The following is a 17,398-nucleotide window of genomic DNA, read 5'->3' on the forward strand; positions in this document are numbered from 1 at the left end:
GGTGTCACATGCCTTTGTAACTGTTGAAATGTCATAGTTTTGCACTTAGAATCAGCAGTCTAGCTGCATGTGTAAAATTACAAGTTATTTTAAAAGCAACAAAAAGTTAGCTGAAGGTCTGGCTTAAGGAACTTGATTTTGCCTAGCAACGGATCCCATCAGCAGTGAAACTTGAGTCACCACTGTGTTCCCAGGCCAACCTTCCTTTTGCTGCCCAGGCTAAGGATATGCCATCTATCTGATAATTGAATTATCTGTGCTCTGCAAGAGGGTGAACAAAGCCCTCTTCACTCAGGCAAAGGTTTTTATTACCACAGTCGTAAATGTAGCTTCCTCTTGGCAGGAGCTGGGAGGAGCACTGCCTGTGAGAGCAAGCTGGCTTGGCAGAACTGGAAAGAACCAGAAATTCAACCTTGTGCTGAGGGTAAACCACACCCCTTTGGAGCCAGAACATAACTTTAAAAAGATGAATAACTCATAGAGCGGACATGTGAAAATTTTATAAATGATACCATAATTCTTGTGATTTTTCTGCCCACAGTTTAAGACGTGGTAGGAACCGGTGGTATGTTCAGGGGGGTTTTAGCGGAAAAGTGGATATTACTCTAAATGTGTGCATGTTAAAAATCTGAAACTTCATCAGTTAATGTCCCTACCCCCTGCACACATGTATGTAAAGTTGGGTCCATGTCGGAAATTGGAAAAGCAGTTAAAAAGTCAATTATGTACACTCTTTGAATGCAAGCTCCGAGAATGAGCAGATTTGGACATAGACATGGCTAAATTCAGCCACACCATGTATATGTAATTTTAAACAAATGTGTACCTGTGCAAATATGTTTTTAGGTCAGATATAGATTGTGTGTAAAGTTGACAGGGGTGGGTTCTCTGTATCATAAACAGACCTCATCATGATGACACTTCATTTCATTCCCCCAATCAAGTAAGAAATGGAAGTTTGACCAATTAGAAGCTGAGAGAGAGGTAGGGTCAGTGATGCTAGAACACACCCACATTCTAAACACATAAAAGCAGACAGACAGGACAGATAGGAGATTCATTTTTCATCTGCCGCTGAAAGCTCTGCCGGAAAAATCCATACTTACTTCCATCAAACTCCAGAAAGCCAAACTAGAGACTTCAATCTATCCAGAGCAGAGAGACCCAAAGAACCGGTGCCTAGCAGAGACCAGACCCCTGTGAGCAGTTCCAGAGGCCAGGCGCTGTGAGCAGAACCCGGAAAGACCTGACCAGACTGAAGTCCGTGACCAAGTCGCTTTCCTGTTCAAAATCTCTTGTGAGTACTTAGCAAAACTCAGAACACATCTCTTAGTTTAAATTCATCTAATTCAATCTATTTAACCTAAGTAGAACTGCCTCCTAGCTGTCACCTGTCATTCTAGCTGCAAAAATTTGTCACTTGTCATTTTGAAAAAGTGTGCGTTTAAAATTTACAAAACCAAAAACGACCTTTACTAAATTACTCATATCTCCGCAACCGTTTGGGCTAGAGACTTGCAATAACTTTCATTTGGAAGCTGAGATCCCAGGCTTTTCTAGGACCCCAAAACGGTAGAGATAGTCCTTGCGGTTCCTTTGTAATAGCGCTCGGCGCATCCGCGAATTTTGCCGCGATTTGCAATTTCTTCACATGTAAAAAAACTGCTGATGCCTGCCTTCCATTTGCCAGAAATTCGTTTAACCTGCTAACTATCCCTGCATCATTGCTAGTGTGAGCCTGGACTAATATTAACTAGATACCACTCATCCTGAACCTCTAAAAGGGAATTAAAAAGCATTTCCAGCATATTTCTCATCCATTGCTAGCACATATCAAAGCATTTGGGCCTGTGTTTTCAAAACTCCTATCTGTTTTCTGTAAGCTTGCTGGGATTGAACTGAATTACAGTTGATTGCATTTCTGAGAACTGTGTGTTTTCCTTCCATTTCCTTGCCTTGCATCAAGGGGGGGAGGGGAGTAGCCAGAGAAAAGTGATTACATTGTTTGGTTGAAATCATATTGCGTATTTTCTGTACTGCATTCATTGAATATTGCATCCACCTGAGCTTACATAAAGCATCTTCTACCACATTATACTTCTGTACCTATTTACCAGTGTGCTACTTATCCATTTCATGTCAACTCATTAGTGATTATAAGAAGTGTGCTAGTGCCAGATTCTCCGTTGTTAATATTTACCATATCAGATTAAGTGTGATATTCAATTATTAATTTATTAAAAAGTGTGATATATATTTTAATTTATCAAATAAACCTTTTAAACTTGCAAAACAGAATTACTTCTCGGCTCAGTGGGGTCAGGGGGATTCCAAGAGAGGGGTGTTATACAAGGGTAGTCATCCAGAACGCATGAACTGGACCTAAAGATATATCAATAAGGGTTTTCATTCAGTATTCTAGACTAGGCGTTAACTTGGCTGTAGTGCTGAATTGAATCCTCTTACAAAGTGGGGGCTCGAGCCGAGACGTTGGGTTAGATTTACCATTTGTGCAGATTAATACAGTGTGCTAACTGACGGGATACATACATCCAGTCGGATCACCACGCTGCATTACGCTGTGAAGCATTCCTCAAAAGGGACACTCCAAGAAAAGTTCTGTTCTGCAAAAATAAAATACAAACTTCTGTAAGTCAGGACAGAGACCAATCTCTAGAATGACGACCTTAGTAGACATGAAAATAGCCAGAGAGCACCTCTTGCATAAGCTATTTGTGAGAGGTGAATGGACCGAACAGGGCCAGGATGTGTGGTTGCAGGCCATCACACAACAGGTCACTGAAACAGGGTCAGATATATATAGAGATCAGGGTCCCTTACATGTGGCCCTGAGTGAACTATATATGGCTCCTAAAGCCAAAGAGGAACACAATAAGATCGCCAGGATAGCAGCATACCTGTACCTATATATGGGAGACATGCAGGATAGATGTGCTGAAAGCCAAAATCTGGCAAATAGGCAACAGATGGCATTACAGAAGGTCCAATCTGATCTGGACTCTTCTGAGCAGAGGCTGCAGAGGAGCCAGGAGTCAGAAAATGACAGCAGACTGTACATTACTAAAATAAAGGAGGATATGGATGTGCTGCAAAAGGAAAAGTCAGAACAGGATACCAGATTTCTGGCCCTGCAGAAGGAGCACCAAGACAGTTTGGACTCCTTACTGCAGAGCCAGAAAAAGCTGGAGCAACAATTAGACTTTAACAGGGCATGCACGGAGCAGGTAGCCACCCTGCAAAGTCATCTAGATAGAGTGAAGGTAGAGAGCAACAAGCTGATCTTGAAAGACCTGGATACCCAGGCAGAGTTTGATGAGGAGCGCCAAAAAGCTGGTGCCTTCCAAAGGCAAAGGGACGACCTGGCGGCACAAATGCAGGCTCTTAGTCAGGAAAGAGACGCCTTAGGCCAGGAAGTCTGCCATTTAAAAAGAAAAATGGAAGAAAATCACCTGGCCCTCCAGGGGCTGGGAGATCTCCAAAAAGAAAACCAGAACTTGGTAGAGCACACCAGAAGGGTGGAAGATGCTCTAGCAAGAAAGGAGCAGGCCAATAGGGACATTGCCCAGGAGGTAAACCTCCTGCAGCAAAGACTGGCCCAGTTCTCCAGGACCAACCAGGAAGCACAGAGGGAGAATGAGGCCCTCTGTCAACACAATGATAGGCTCCAGCAACAGGTAGCGATGCAGGAGAAACTGATAGAGTCGAGTAAGGCCTTAACAGAGGAACTGAAGGCACAAATGCAGGCTCTTGCATTGCAACAGGGAGCAGGGGCGGATAGAGATGAGGTTCGCTGGGAAATGGAAACTCCGGAGCATAACCTCAGGAGCCCTAGTACCAGAGGCCCCCATACCTCTCAGTCCCTGGACTCTGCCACCCCCATGTCCCCTGGCGCACATGAGCACAGGGCCACAGGGAGGGCAGATTACTATCCAGCTAAGAGTATGGGGCTCATAGGCCAGAACCACTCAGGAATGGAGGGGTGGGCATCCGGGTATGGGCACCCAAGTACAATACAGTTCAGTGGGGAACCCCAGGAGAGTAGGCCCATTAAGGGCATCCTGAAAACCTCTGCCCAGTTAGGTCAGTGGAGGGGGTACCCATCAAATCCTGACAGCAAGGAGGAATCTGAAGACACCTCTGAACTGCGCAGGACACAGGAGACCAGGTCCCCACATTCTGCCAGCCATTCCCAGGCTCGCAGAATCCGGGAAAACCTGGAAGAACAGACGGGAACCTCTGGGAGCAGTGCCTCTGAGTCCGACGAAGAATGGACAAGGGTTACCCGAACCAAAAGGGCCAATAAGGCAAAAAGGGCCTTGCTTAAGGACCCCTTCAAGCAGATTAAGGCGATCAGGAGCGTCATCACGCCTTACCATAAGAACGCTAAGTATTCTGTTTGGGAGCACTTAGAGTTGTTTGAACAAATGATGGAGACTTTCCATTTGAAGGACAGCCAAAGCTGTATTCAATATGTAAAGTGGACATTCTCCCCGGAATACTCCAGTTTCTTTGCGGGGCTGGAGGACCAAAATCATTTAAGATGGTCCACATATAAGGCGGCCATCCTGAAACATTTTTCTGTTCACAGAAATCCTCAAGAGGCTCGCAAGGCGGCCTACAATTTGCAATGTGGGGAGGATCAGGCCCCACGAGAATTTGTGCAGGAGTTAAAGCGTGCGTTTGCGCAAACCACCAGAAGGGTGCGCACAGATAGTAGAGAGTTTGTCAATACATTTTTCCATGCCTTGCCCAAATATATAATGACCCAGCTCGTGAGAGATTTTCATGAGAAAAGATCTTTAGACTGGGTCATTGAACAGGCTACCCGGATCTATGAGGTGCAGAAGCCCATAGAAAATAAAAGCAATGCCCAGAAAAACCCCAAAGCCAACAGCACCCCTGCTGCTGCCAAGGTGGCAGAGGTAAAGGTCACCCCCGTTTTAGATTTGGAGATGGGGGGGCCTAAAAACCTACCTGCACCTAATAATGCTAGGCCCAGAAGGTCCTCGGGCCAGTCACAGACAGGGAGCCAGGGAGGCAGCCCCACAAATGGGGTCCCTCGCTCTCCTGACTATGTAAGTCCTCGCTACAAAGGTAACAGACCCATCCTGGGTTATGTGTGGACTCCTCCAGCCCAAGGGGGGGGATCCAGCCAAGCACCTAACCCAGGGAACTTCCCTCCAAACTTCCCACAGGAGGGCAGAAATTTACCAAACCCTGGGCAGAACTTTTTCCCCAGATATCCACCCGACTTCCAACCCCAAAATCATCCATCCTTCTTTCCTCAATTCCCTGAGCCCAGACCACTGAATCCGGGAGAGGGGAGGCCAAGGGTGGAGGGGTACCCAAATCTTCCCAACCCGGGGTATTACCAGAGGAGGGGCAGCTACCCTTCCCGGGATCAGCCCAGGGGAGAAAACAGGGCCCCGTATCAGCCAGAGCGGGTGTCCCAGTTAGAGCGCCAGGTTCAAAACATGGCGCGGGATATGGGTCATATACTGAGGGCGCAGCAGAACCCTCAGATCGGCGTGCCAGCGCAGAATGCACCCAACTCTGGACCTGGTGCTCCAGAACAATGACGGGGGCAGCACCCCGATAACTCACCGGTTCCCAGGGAGGAGGCACAAAGGGAAGGGGGGTGTAAAGCCTTGGAGGAAGCTTCCTTCCTCACTTGTAAACAGCCCCTGGAAACCCAGGAACCGGAAACGAAATCTCTTGCCCCTGAAAGTCTGCCTCCTAAGGAGCAGAGGGGGGGTAGGAGAAACAAAAGACCCAAACAGACTCAGTTTGAGGAGGAGGTACAGATCTTCCAATTTGAGGGAGAGGGATCCTCAGAGGATCCTGGGAAAAGGATCTTCTCCTTCAGAGAGGGGGGAACTCCTCCCAAAGAAAAATGGGTCCCTAGGGATGCAAATCCAGACTGGGGAGATGTGGAGACTGAGCTACCGCCGCCCACCATCTCATCCCAGAACCAACAGCAAGAAAATCCCCTGGTTCAAACCCATCCTGGCGACTGCCTCCAAAAAAGGGGGGGCGGCCCAGAAACGGAGCCAGGGGAACCCACAATGGCTCTGATCTCCAGTTGCAAATTTTTTCTTTCAGATTCCCAAGACTCTCCACAGAATTCTGCCCAAATCTCCTCGCTAGCGATGTCCAAAACCAGAAAATTAGCCCACCAGTTGTCCAAAAATGTACATTATCTGTGCCCCCTTGAGGAGAAGGAGGGAAGATATTATGCCCCGGTACAAGTACAGGGGCAGGGTACAATCTCAGCACTGGTGGACACTGGATCTCAAGCTACCCTTCTCTCCAGAAGGGCCTTTGATGAACTGAATGCAGGAAGGGGAGAGAATTACCAAATTCCTCTCACCTCACTTCCTGGACAACTCCAGAACTTTGACGGGAAGGAAATTCCCGTCGAGGGGACGGCAGACTTGGACATTAAGATCGGGCGACACAAGTTGAAACACCCGGTCATAGTTGTGACCCCAGAGGGCACCCCTTGTTTACTAGGGAATGACCTCCTGAGAAGGTTGTCACCCCTAATAGATTGTGTAAACAAGGTCCTCTGGACCCAGACTAGCCGACCAATAAAATTAAAACAGAGTGTCAACCATGTTAGTTTAAACGGCACATGCCACATGGTTGAACAAAAATCTGACCAAGTAGAATTTCACTTCCAGAATAGCCAAATTCCAGACGTGACAGTAATAGCAGTAGGACAAGAGACTGGTGGTGGAGGGTCCCCTCTATTTCTGAAAATCAACCTTCCTTCTAGTCTAAAGTGGTACTCCACGCTGGAAGGAAACACTCTGAAATTCTATACCAATCCACAATCTGAAACTCCCACTCCTATAGTCCAGAAAGATGTGAAATCAGCTCAGAGCCTGGCTGATATTCAGCAAATTGAAGAGCAGTTGTTCATCCCTGTTCAGTTAAATGATGGGAAGGACTCTGTTCTCGCTCGAGTGTGTGTGAACAACGGTAAGAGCTTCATCAGCGAAGCCATGTTCCGCCAACTCCCAAAAGATCCAGCCATTCCCACCTTCAAACTGATAGACAAATGGGAAATGGACCTGGAAGCACCCAATTCAAAACATCTCCTGCCAAGCAGGTGTATGCTCAAAATCTCCATTGGCAACAAGAGCATAGTCCATAATTGTTGGGTCGTGCGAGACGTCACTGCCGCCTTTTGCTTAGGCAGTGACATTCTCAATCGCTTTGCCATTAGTTTGGACCTAATAAACTTCAAAGCTTGGTCCCGATTAGCGGATAATCCCATGGGCTTTGATGATCCAGAAAAAGCATTTAGGTCAGCTCAATTGCTACCTTATGCAGTTGAAATTCAGGTTAAAGAGGAAGTCACCATCCCAGAAAGGACCCGACAATTCTCCCTGGAAGTGAAAGTTAAAAGGGGACAAGAGTTGAAAAACCCTGATGCTTACATACATCTAAATGCTTCTCTCCAACAGCAAGGGTTGGGGGTAAACCCGACTCCATTAGTCAACATAGAACATGACCCCATTCTAATAGAGGTGGATAACAGCGACTTAAAGAGTATTACTCTAGCCGCAGGCACCATTATTGGAATGGCGGTTGATGACCGACATTTCTCCATTGATCTTGTAAATGAACTGTTAGGACCCATCCCCAAGGACTGTTTTGACAGTGACAGTGATGACAACGCAACACCAGACAGGATTTTTACCCGGCATGGGGGGAACTTCCTGGTGTACACTTCCTGCCCCTATGGTAAGGAAGATGTGACCTGTGACTTCAGGAGGGATGAGGTGATTTTCCAGGTCCATGAGGGCTGCCTTTCCCACCTGAAGCCTCCGGTCCAAATCAGCACTCTGACCAGGGACTTCTCCACCCAGCTGGAGGAGGCCGCGGAGATAGCCAAACCAGAAGTCTTTCCAGGCTTCAGGCAGATGGTGAAAGAGAGAGTCAACCTAGCTGATGCCTGTGTGACCCTGGAACAAAAGCAAAAGTTGAAACAAGTTTTCTTGGATTTCCAAGATCTCTTTGCGGTAGACTCATATGACTGTGGTCGCACCGACATCCACACCACAACAATCCCCACGGACCCTGGCATGACTCCAGTGTTTGTGAAGCAATATCGCTTGCCTCTCGCATCAATGGAGTCCCTTACTGAAATAATTAAGAACCTTGAGTCCCGGGGAATAATTCGTCCAGTCCACAGCACCTTCAATAATCCGGTGCTGGGAATATTGAAGCCAAACGGCCAGTGGAGACTCTGCGCTGACCTCAGGGAGCTCAACAAACGGGTCCATACTTCCCGATGGCCTCTGCCCTACATTGACCAAGGGCTGGCCCAGATCCAGGGGTCACAGGTATTCACTGCAATAGACCTGACCAATGGGTACTGGACCGTGCCTGTCAGTAGGGAGGACCAATACAAACTGGCTTTTACCTTTGGGGGCCAGCAGTACACATGGACCCGGACTCCCTTCGGATACCTCAACTCCGGCAATGAATTCAACATTTTTCTACACAAGGCCATGCCCGACTTGGGTGCAAGGGGTCACCTGGCTTATGTAGATGATGTCCTCATCAAAAGCTCAACTGTTGAGGAACACATAGCGGAGATCCGTTATGTTCTGACACAGTTGAGGGCCGCCGGAGCAAAACTTTCCTTTCAGAAAGCACAGTGGTGTAGAACCCGTGTTAATTTCTTGGGGCATGAGATTACTCCTCAGGGTCTCTGTCCCCAGGAAAAGAAAGTGGAAGCACTTCAGAAACTGAAAGACCCCACAACTCTGCGGGAACTAAGGAGCCTCCTTGGACTGACTAATTACAGCAGAAAGTTCATTGAGGGCTACGCAGAGATCACCAGACCCCTGATTCATCTCCTGAAGGGGGGGGTCAAGTGGGAATGGGGTCCAGAACAAGCCGAGGCAGTAAAACAACTCAAAAGAAGCCTCTCACAAGCGCCTTGCCTAGCTTACCCTGTCAGAAACAAGGAGTTCTTCCTGGAGACACGGTTCTCTAATACGTGCTTGACGGCAGTATTATACCAAAAGCATGACAAGGTCAATAAAGTAATCTCCTATGCGAGCAAAACTTTATCCTCTGTGGAGGAAAAATTCAACGATTGTGAGAAGGCACTCCTGGCAACGGTGTGGGCATTGAAGAATTACCGCCCGTTTATCCAGGGGGAACACATCATATTGGAGACTCCACACCAGCCTCTGCAATATCTCCAAAGTGACAGAATCCGGGCCGGAAATGTGAGTAATTCCCGAATTACTTCCTGGATTCTGTCAATGCAAGGCTTTCCTGTGGAGGTCAGATATGGCCAAAACAAGAAGAGTCCCCTCGCGCAAGGTCTGGCTGACTTGCATGATTGTGCCAGAGAAAACTGTCTCGAGGACGAAAGTCTAAAAATAAAGGACAACATGGAGGCATACCTTAATTCCCCACACAAAGTCTTTGAAGAAGACAAGTGTGAGGGAATGCCCACTGTCTATGTGGATGGATGCTCTTACCATGTTGACAACAACGGGGAGAAAGAACTAGTGGCCGGCGTAGGGAATGCATGGGTGAATGAGTCCCCAGAACCCTCCGCTGGATACAAAATTGGTCCCCGAAGTAGTCAGGTGGCAGAATTGATGGCTGTGCATCAGGCCATCCTCACTGCTGTCCAGCATCAACTCCACGAACTGGTCATAATCACAGATTCGGATTATGTACGGAACGGGTTCGTGGAACACCTGGTTAATTGGAAAACCAGAGGCATGTTATGTGCTAACAACAAACCCTTGAAACATGGGAAGTTGATCCAAAACATTGATGATCTGGTCACCTCGAACGAGATGACCATCTATTGGAAGAAGATCAAGGGTCATTCCAAAGTAGAGGGACCAGACAAAACTGGAAATGACTTAGCTGATCAGCTGGCCAAGACCGGGGCCATCCAAGGGGATCTAATTGAGATTGAGTCCCTGTTGGGGGAAATCCAGGTCACTGCCATCACTAGGTCCCAGACAAATGCTCACAACGACCTTTCAATTGTACAATGGAGTAAGGAGACCCCTGATGCTGATTTGATTACTGCTCAGAAGGGGGATCCAATAATTGGTAAATTTTACCAGCACCTTGAGGACCCTGAGAACTTTCCCCTGACGGATACCGATTACATTGGGAAAGAGGACCTAAGAGTGTTGATGAAATGTCCCAAAATGTTCCGGATCCAAGACGGTTTGTTGGTAAGGAAATCCAAAGCTGGCCACGATCAGTGGGTGGTTCCTACCTCATTCCGAAGCCTGATGTTAAGTCACGCCCATGATGCGGCCACCGCCGGTCATAGGGGGTTTCACACAACATTGGAAATCTTAAGAGAGGTTGCATACTGGCCACACATGGGGCAGGACCTCGACCAATACTTGAAGGGGTGTCTTGTGTGTGCACAATTTCAGCCATCATCCCTCACGCACCGGGCGCCTTTACAAAAGAGGGGAATGACACTGCCATGGTCAGATTTACAAATCGACTTCGTAGGCCCCGTGATTCGCTCGGCTAGGGGGAATAAGTACATGTTGACCGTCACATGCTTGTTTACCAAGTGGGTGGAATGTCTCCCAGCCCCAAATTGCAAGGCAGAAACTGCAGCTGCCTTGATGATTAACCACATCTTTTCCCGTTTTGGTCTACCTCAAAGGATTGAGTCAGACAGAGGTAGCCACTTCACCAGTGAGGTAATGACAAAGATGTGGGAGATACTGGGGGTCAAGAGAAAGCTGCATATTGCTTATAGACCAGCTTCTTCTGGGGCAGTAGAGAGATATAACCGGACAATTGTGAGCATATTAAAGAAGTTTGTGGCAGATTCTGGGCCAAGTTGGGATATCCGATTACCTCTGGTCCTAATGGCCATCAGATCTACCCCTTCATCTGCAACCAAAATGTCACCATTTGAGTTGATGACGGGGCGCAAGATGGTGCTTCCTCAGCATTTGCTCTACAGGACCCAAGAGCAGACACTGATAAATGCCTCCACTACTCATGAGTATGTAGAGAATTTAAGGAAACACCTCCAACATGCTTTTGCTTATGCTCAGCGGAATCTAGAAAGATCGGCTGATAGCATGAAGACCCATTATGACCTGAAAACTTCCAGGAAGGAATATCAGGTGGGAGACCGGGTCTATTTATACAACTTCCAAAGGAACCAGGCCAAGCAGCGCAAATTTTTGCCTACATGGAAGGGACCCTTTGAGATCGTCGATAAGATCTCCCCTGTGGCCTACAAGATCCGCATCCCCAAAGGTGGTTCGGCAGAGGGGGAAGACAAGTGGGTCCACATAAACCAGTTGAAGTGTTGCCATCCCAGGCACACTCTGCAACAACTGGAGGAATCCTCTGGAATCCTAGCGGGTACTGTCTTAGACTAATTCAGTTCCAATCATAAAACATACCACATCTAGTCTCTAAAATATTGTGATTGTATGAAACTGTCTCTTAGTCATACTGTTTTTATTAAAATAAGAATGTAATGTTTTGTTATGATAAAATGCATATGCTGCCCCACTATCTCAACAGTGGTGGAAAAAATCGCCTATGAGTAGATATTGCCGCTTTTGCTTTATCATCCTAGGAGAGATGAAACCATGAAGGATGACCAAGAAGGACGATTCGGAGACCGGGAACGGAGATCCAATGGGCCCAGTGGACCGCCCAATACTCCCATCAGGACCGGCGAGGAGAACCGATCGATCAGTACCGGATGGAGAAGAAGATGCTGAACTGTGCCATCTACAGAAGAGGAAGAAGATTATGCGGACAGACCGGTGCATGGGTCAAAACCCTTGTGCACGCGACTCCCCATCGACTCAAATTCAAAGTGCAGTCGCGTGGGGGGGACTTGTTGGGTGTCCTGACCCACGTTTAAGCTATCCTGCTACAACATTTGGTGCTGTGGGCTTAGGAAATTCAAGATGGCGGAAAACCCACATGTGCGCCGAAATCCAGGAAAGCTGCGCAGTTTGTGCGCCCACCAAAATGGTTGCCTCACTTGCCACCCACCAGTGCGAGAATGAAAGGCCGGGTTGCCATGAGGGAAATGGGTTGCCAAAGGAAAAACAGTAGCGCCGGTTAGCTTCAAAGCGCTTTAAAACCACCATTGGACTACCCGCACAGTAGTCTGAAACCATTGGGAATGGCAATGCTGATTGCCAAATGCAACCTAGAAGTGTGGGGAATTCATTTCTTAAATCCCAAAAATGAGTGCAGTACCAGTACTCACCACTATCCAAAAGCCGGCGTTTTAAAACCACTCTGTGTGTTTTTCTGAAGGCAAGCAAAATGCCTATTTCAAACCTTGCAACATGTGCAAAATATTCACTGAACACCAGCAGACATTTGGCAGAATGGAGTTTTGTGTGCCTACAAAATCTGGGAAATGAAGAGCCCAAAAACAATGCTTATAACAAAAATGCTATGGAGTCAGCAGCTTAAGCCTAACTACAACTGGATTTAAAACCACCAAAATCGAAAATGTTAAATTAAATGAGTGACCTATGTTTGGTGTCACATGCCTTTGTAACTGTTGAAATGTCATAGTTTTGCACTTAGAATCAGCAGTCTAGCTGCATGTGTAAAATTACAAGTTATTTTAAAAGCAACAAAAAGTTAGCTGAAGGTCTGGCTTAAGGAACTTGATTTTGCCTAGCAACGGATCCCATCAGCAGTGAAACTTGAGTCACCACTGTGTTCCCAGGCCAACCTTCCTTTTGCTGCCCAGGCTAAGGATATGCCATCTATCTGATAATTGAATTATCTGTGCTCTGCAAGAGGGTGAACAAAGCCCTCTTCACTCAGGCAAAGGTTTTTATTACCACAGTCGTAAATGTAGCTTCCTCTTGGCAGGAGCTGGGAGGAGCACTGCCTGTGAGAGCAAGCTGGCTTGGCAGAACTGGAAAGAACCAGAAATTCAACCTTGTGCTGAGGGTAAACCACACCCCTTTGGAGCCAGAACATAACTTTAAAAAGATGAATAACTCATAGAGCGGACATGTGAAAATTTTATAAATGATACCATAATTCTTGTGATTTTTCTGCCCACAGTTTAAGACGTGGTAGGAACCGGTGGTATGTTCAGGGGGGTTTTAGCGGAAAAGTGGATATTACTCTAAATGTGTGCATGTTAAAAATCTGAAACTTCATCAGTTAATGTCCCTACCCCCTGCACACATGTATGTAAAGTTGGGTCCATGTCGGAAATTGGAAAAGCAGTTAAAAAGTCAATTATGTACACTCTTTGAATGCAAGCTCCGAGAATGAGCAGATTTGGACATAGACATGGCTAAATTCAGCCACACCATGTATATGTAATTTTAAACAAATGTGTACCTGTGCAAATATGTTTTTAGGTCAGATATAGATTGTGTGTAAAGTTGACAGGGGTGGGTTCTCTGTATCATAAACAGACCTCATCATGATGACACTTCATTTCATTCCCCCAATCAAGTAAGAAATGGAAGTTTGACCAATTAGAAGCTGAGAGAGAGGTAGGGTCAGTGATGCTAGAACACACCCACATTCTAAACACATAAAAGCAGACAGACAGGACAGATAGGAGATTCATTTTTCATCTGCCGCTGAAAGCTCTGCCGGAAAAATCCATACTTACTTCCATCAAACTCCAGAAAGCCAAACTAGAGACTTCAATCTATCCAGAGCAGAGAGACCCAAAGAACCGGTGCCTAGCAGAGACCAGACCCCTGTGAGCAGTTCCAGAGGCCAGGCGCTGTGAGCAGAACCCGGAAAGACCTGACCAGACTGAAGTCCGTGACCAAGTCGCTTTCCTGTTCAAAATCTCTTGTGAGTACTTAGCAAAACTCAGAACACATCTCTTAGTTTAAATTCATCTAATTCAATCTATTTAACCTAAGTAGAACTGCCTCCTAGCTGTCACCTGTCATTCTAGCTGCAAAAATTTGTCACTTGTCATTTTGAAAAAGTGTGCGTTTAAAATTTACAAAACCAAAAACGACCTTTACTAAATTACTCATATCTCCGCAACCGTTTGGGCTAGAGACTTGCAATAACTTTCATTTGGAAGCTGAGATCCCAGGCTTTTCTAGGACCCCAAAACGGTAGAGATAGTCCTTGCGGTTCCTTTGTAATAGCGCTCGGCGCATCCGCGAATTTTGCCGCGATTTGCAATTTCTTCACATGTAAAAAAACTGCTGATGCCTGCCTTCCATTTGCCAGAAATTCGTTTAACCTGCTAACTATCCCTGCATCATTGCTAGTGTGAGCCTGGACTAATATTAACTAGATACCACTCATCCTGAACCTCTAAAAGGGAATTAAAAAGCATTTCCAGCATATTTCTCATCCATTGCTAGCACATATCAAAGCATTTGGGCCTGTGTTTTCAAAACTCCTATCTGTTTTCTGTAAGCTTGCTGGGATTGAACTGAATTACAGTTGATTGCATTTCTGAGAACTGTGTGTTTTCCTTCCATTTCCTTGCCTTGCATCAAGGGGGGGAGGGGAGTAGCCAGAGAAAAGTGATTACATTGTTTGGTTGAAATCATATTGCGTATTTTCTGTACTGCATTCATTGAATATTGCATCCACCTGAGCTTACATAAAGCATCTTCTACCACATTATACTTCTGTACCTATTTACCAGTGTGCTACTTATCCATTTCATGTCAACTCATTAGTGATTATAAGAAGTGTGCTAGTGCCAGATTCTCCGTTGTTAATATTTACCATATCAGATTAAGTGTGATATTCAATTATTAATTTATTAAAAAGTGTGATATATATTTTAATTTATCAAATAAACCTTTTAAACTTGCAAAACAGAATTACTTCTCGGCTCAGTGGGGTCAGGGGGATTCCAAGAGAGGGGTGTTATACAAGGGTAGTCATCCAGAACGCATGAACTGGACCTAAAGATATATCAATAAGGGTTTTCATTCAGTATTCTAGACTAGGCGTTAACTTGGCTGTAGTGCTGAATTGAATCCTCTTACAATTTTGCAAGTGGGTATTCATTTTTGCTGCATGGAAGTGTGTCTTTTGATGACTTTGCATTGGTGGTGTTGTGTAGGTAGGGATGCACACATTGTGACACTTCCAGATGAACAATCTCAGGCTGCTATGGTTCTGACAGTTGACTGTCCCTTAATTCATCAGAATTGTCAGATTGAGTCATCATTGATTGTCAGATGGTATGTGCCAGGGCTGTGTGCACTCCACAGGGGTGTGCTTTCTATGTGAAGTAATTAGCCACCAGCTGCGTACGGGCTGCCTCACCCCGTGCCCTTCCCCTCCCTTGCGCAGCGGGCGTGCATGTGGTTGGGGATGTGGGGGCACCACCATGTCCACAGCCAGGCCACGGCGTGTTGCAGCATTGTGCAGGACACTTGCTGCCACAATGATCCTGCACACTACTGGGGGAGCGTGTAACAGCTGCCCACCAGAACGGTCAAGGGAGCGAAAGCGTAACTTGAGCACTCCGAATGTGCGCTCCACTATGCCCCGTGTTGCAATATGGGCTGTGTTGTATCTTACCTCGGGAGGCGTGATGGGATTCCGAATTGGCGTCATCATGTGTGTAGTCAGAGGGTAGGCACTATCCCCTGGGGAGGTGGTGATGGGGATCATCAGTGGGTTATTGGCATTACTCTGTATCTGTCAGGCATGCATGTGCTGTGGCATTTCTACTCACCAAGCAGCCATGCATCGCCATGCCGCCCAGCTTCCATGTCCCCGTTTAGGGTTGACATCCTGTAAATGAAGCTGTCATGGGTGGACCCTGGATAGTTGGAATATACTGAGGTGATGATTCCCTGGACATCACATACTACCTGGACGTTGATGAAATGCCAGTGCTTGCGGTTTCTATAGATGTGCTCAGATGCCCTGGGGGGACGTAGAGCCACATGGGTGCAATCAATGGCACCTAGAATTGTGCCACCCTGTAGAAATCCTGGCTGACAGCCTGCCTTTCTGCAGGTGTTCTGGGCAGGTATATGTGCCTGCGGACTGATGACCGTGCAGTGATGATGACCAACACCTGGTGTAGGCACCGTGACTGCGTGGCCTGTGACACCCCCCCCACTATGGCACTTGTCCGCTGAAATGATCCGGAGCCAAGAAGTGCAGTACATTGAGGACCTTCTCCAGGGGGCTGAGTGCTTGGGAGCACAGGGTGGGTGATGTGAGGTCATCCTCCCACTCACTGACCAGGTCGAGTATTATGTGTGGTGGAAACCTGTACCTCCCATACACCTGGTCATCAGGCATACCAAATAGGCTGGTTCTGGGTGTGAAGATTCTGGCCCTGACTATCCTTCTCCTCCTCCTGCGGTATCCCACGGCCACTGCTGCTAGGAACGGTATATTCATCCTGGCGTCTGAGCTTGTTTGTTGTTTGCGCACTCTTTTATGCTGCGCGGGACGTGCGTCTGCTTCATGCTGGCGTACGTGTTTCAGGATTGGACCTTTTATTTTTTGGCACGTTGTAGGCGACCGTGTAAATCTTACCGCCCACCCCAGGAATACACGTAACACGCTCTCCCAGGCCCAGTCGCGAGTAAATATTCCTGCCCACCCCTGGAATACACGTACCCCACTCTCACAGGCCCAGTCGCGTGTGGAACTTCACGCGCACACCGAAATACACGTACCCTGCAAATTCACGTGTGAAACTTCCCACGCACCCCGAAATACACTTACCCAGGGCAATCGCGTGTGGAACTTCCCGCAAACCCCGTAATACACGTACCCTGCTGGCATCGCGTGTGGAAGTTCACGCAGACCCTTAATACACGTACCCTGATGGAATCGCGTGTGAGACTTCCTGCGCACCCCTGGAATACACGTACCCAGGCAAATCGCACGGCTGGGGATGGGGGTGCAGGGAGACAGGAGTGTGGGCCTGGGGGAGGGTGCCCCTGGATGCAAGGGGGTGGGGATGCAGGGGAATATGAGTGGGGGCCTGGTGGAGGGTGCCCCTGGATGCAGGGGGGTGGGGGTTCAGGGGGACATGAGTGGGGGCCTGGTGGAGGGTGCCCCTGGATGCAGGGGGGTGGAGATGCTGGGAGACATGAGTGGGGGCCTGGTGGAGGGTGCCCCTGGATGCAGGGGGTGTGGGTGCAGGGGGACATGAGTGGGGGTCTGGTGGAGGGTGCCCCTGGATGCAGGGGGGTGGGGTTGCAGGGGAATATGAGTGGGGGCCTGGTGGAGGGTGCCCCTGGATGCAAGGGGGTGGGGGTTCAGGGGGACATGAGTGGGGGCCTGGTGGAGGGTGCCCCTGGATGCAGGGGGCTGGAGATGCTGGGAGACATGAGTGGGGGTCTGGTGGAGGGTGCCCCTGGATGCAGGGGGGTGGGGG

Source organism: Ambystoma mexicanum, chromosome 6q (assembly GCF_040938575.1).
Source record: "Ambystoma mexicanum isolate Mex_15411 chromosome 6q, UKY_AmexF1_1, whole genome shotgun sequence".
In the NCBI taxonomy this organism is placed as follows: domain Eukaryota; kingdom Metazoa; phylum Chordata; class Amphibia; order Caudata; family Ambystomatidae; genus Ambystoma; species Ambystoma mexicanum.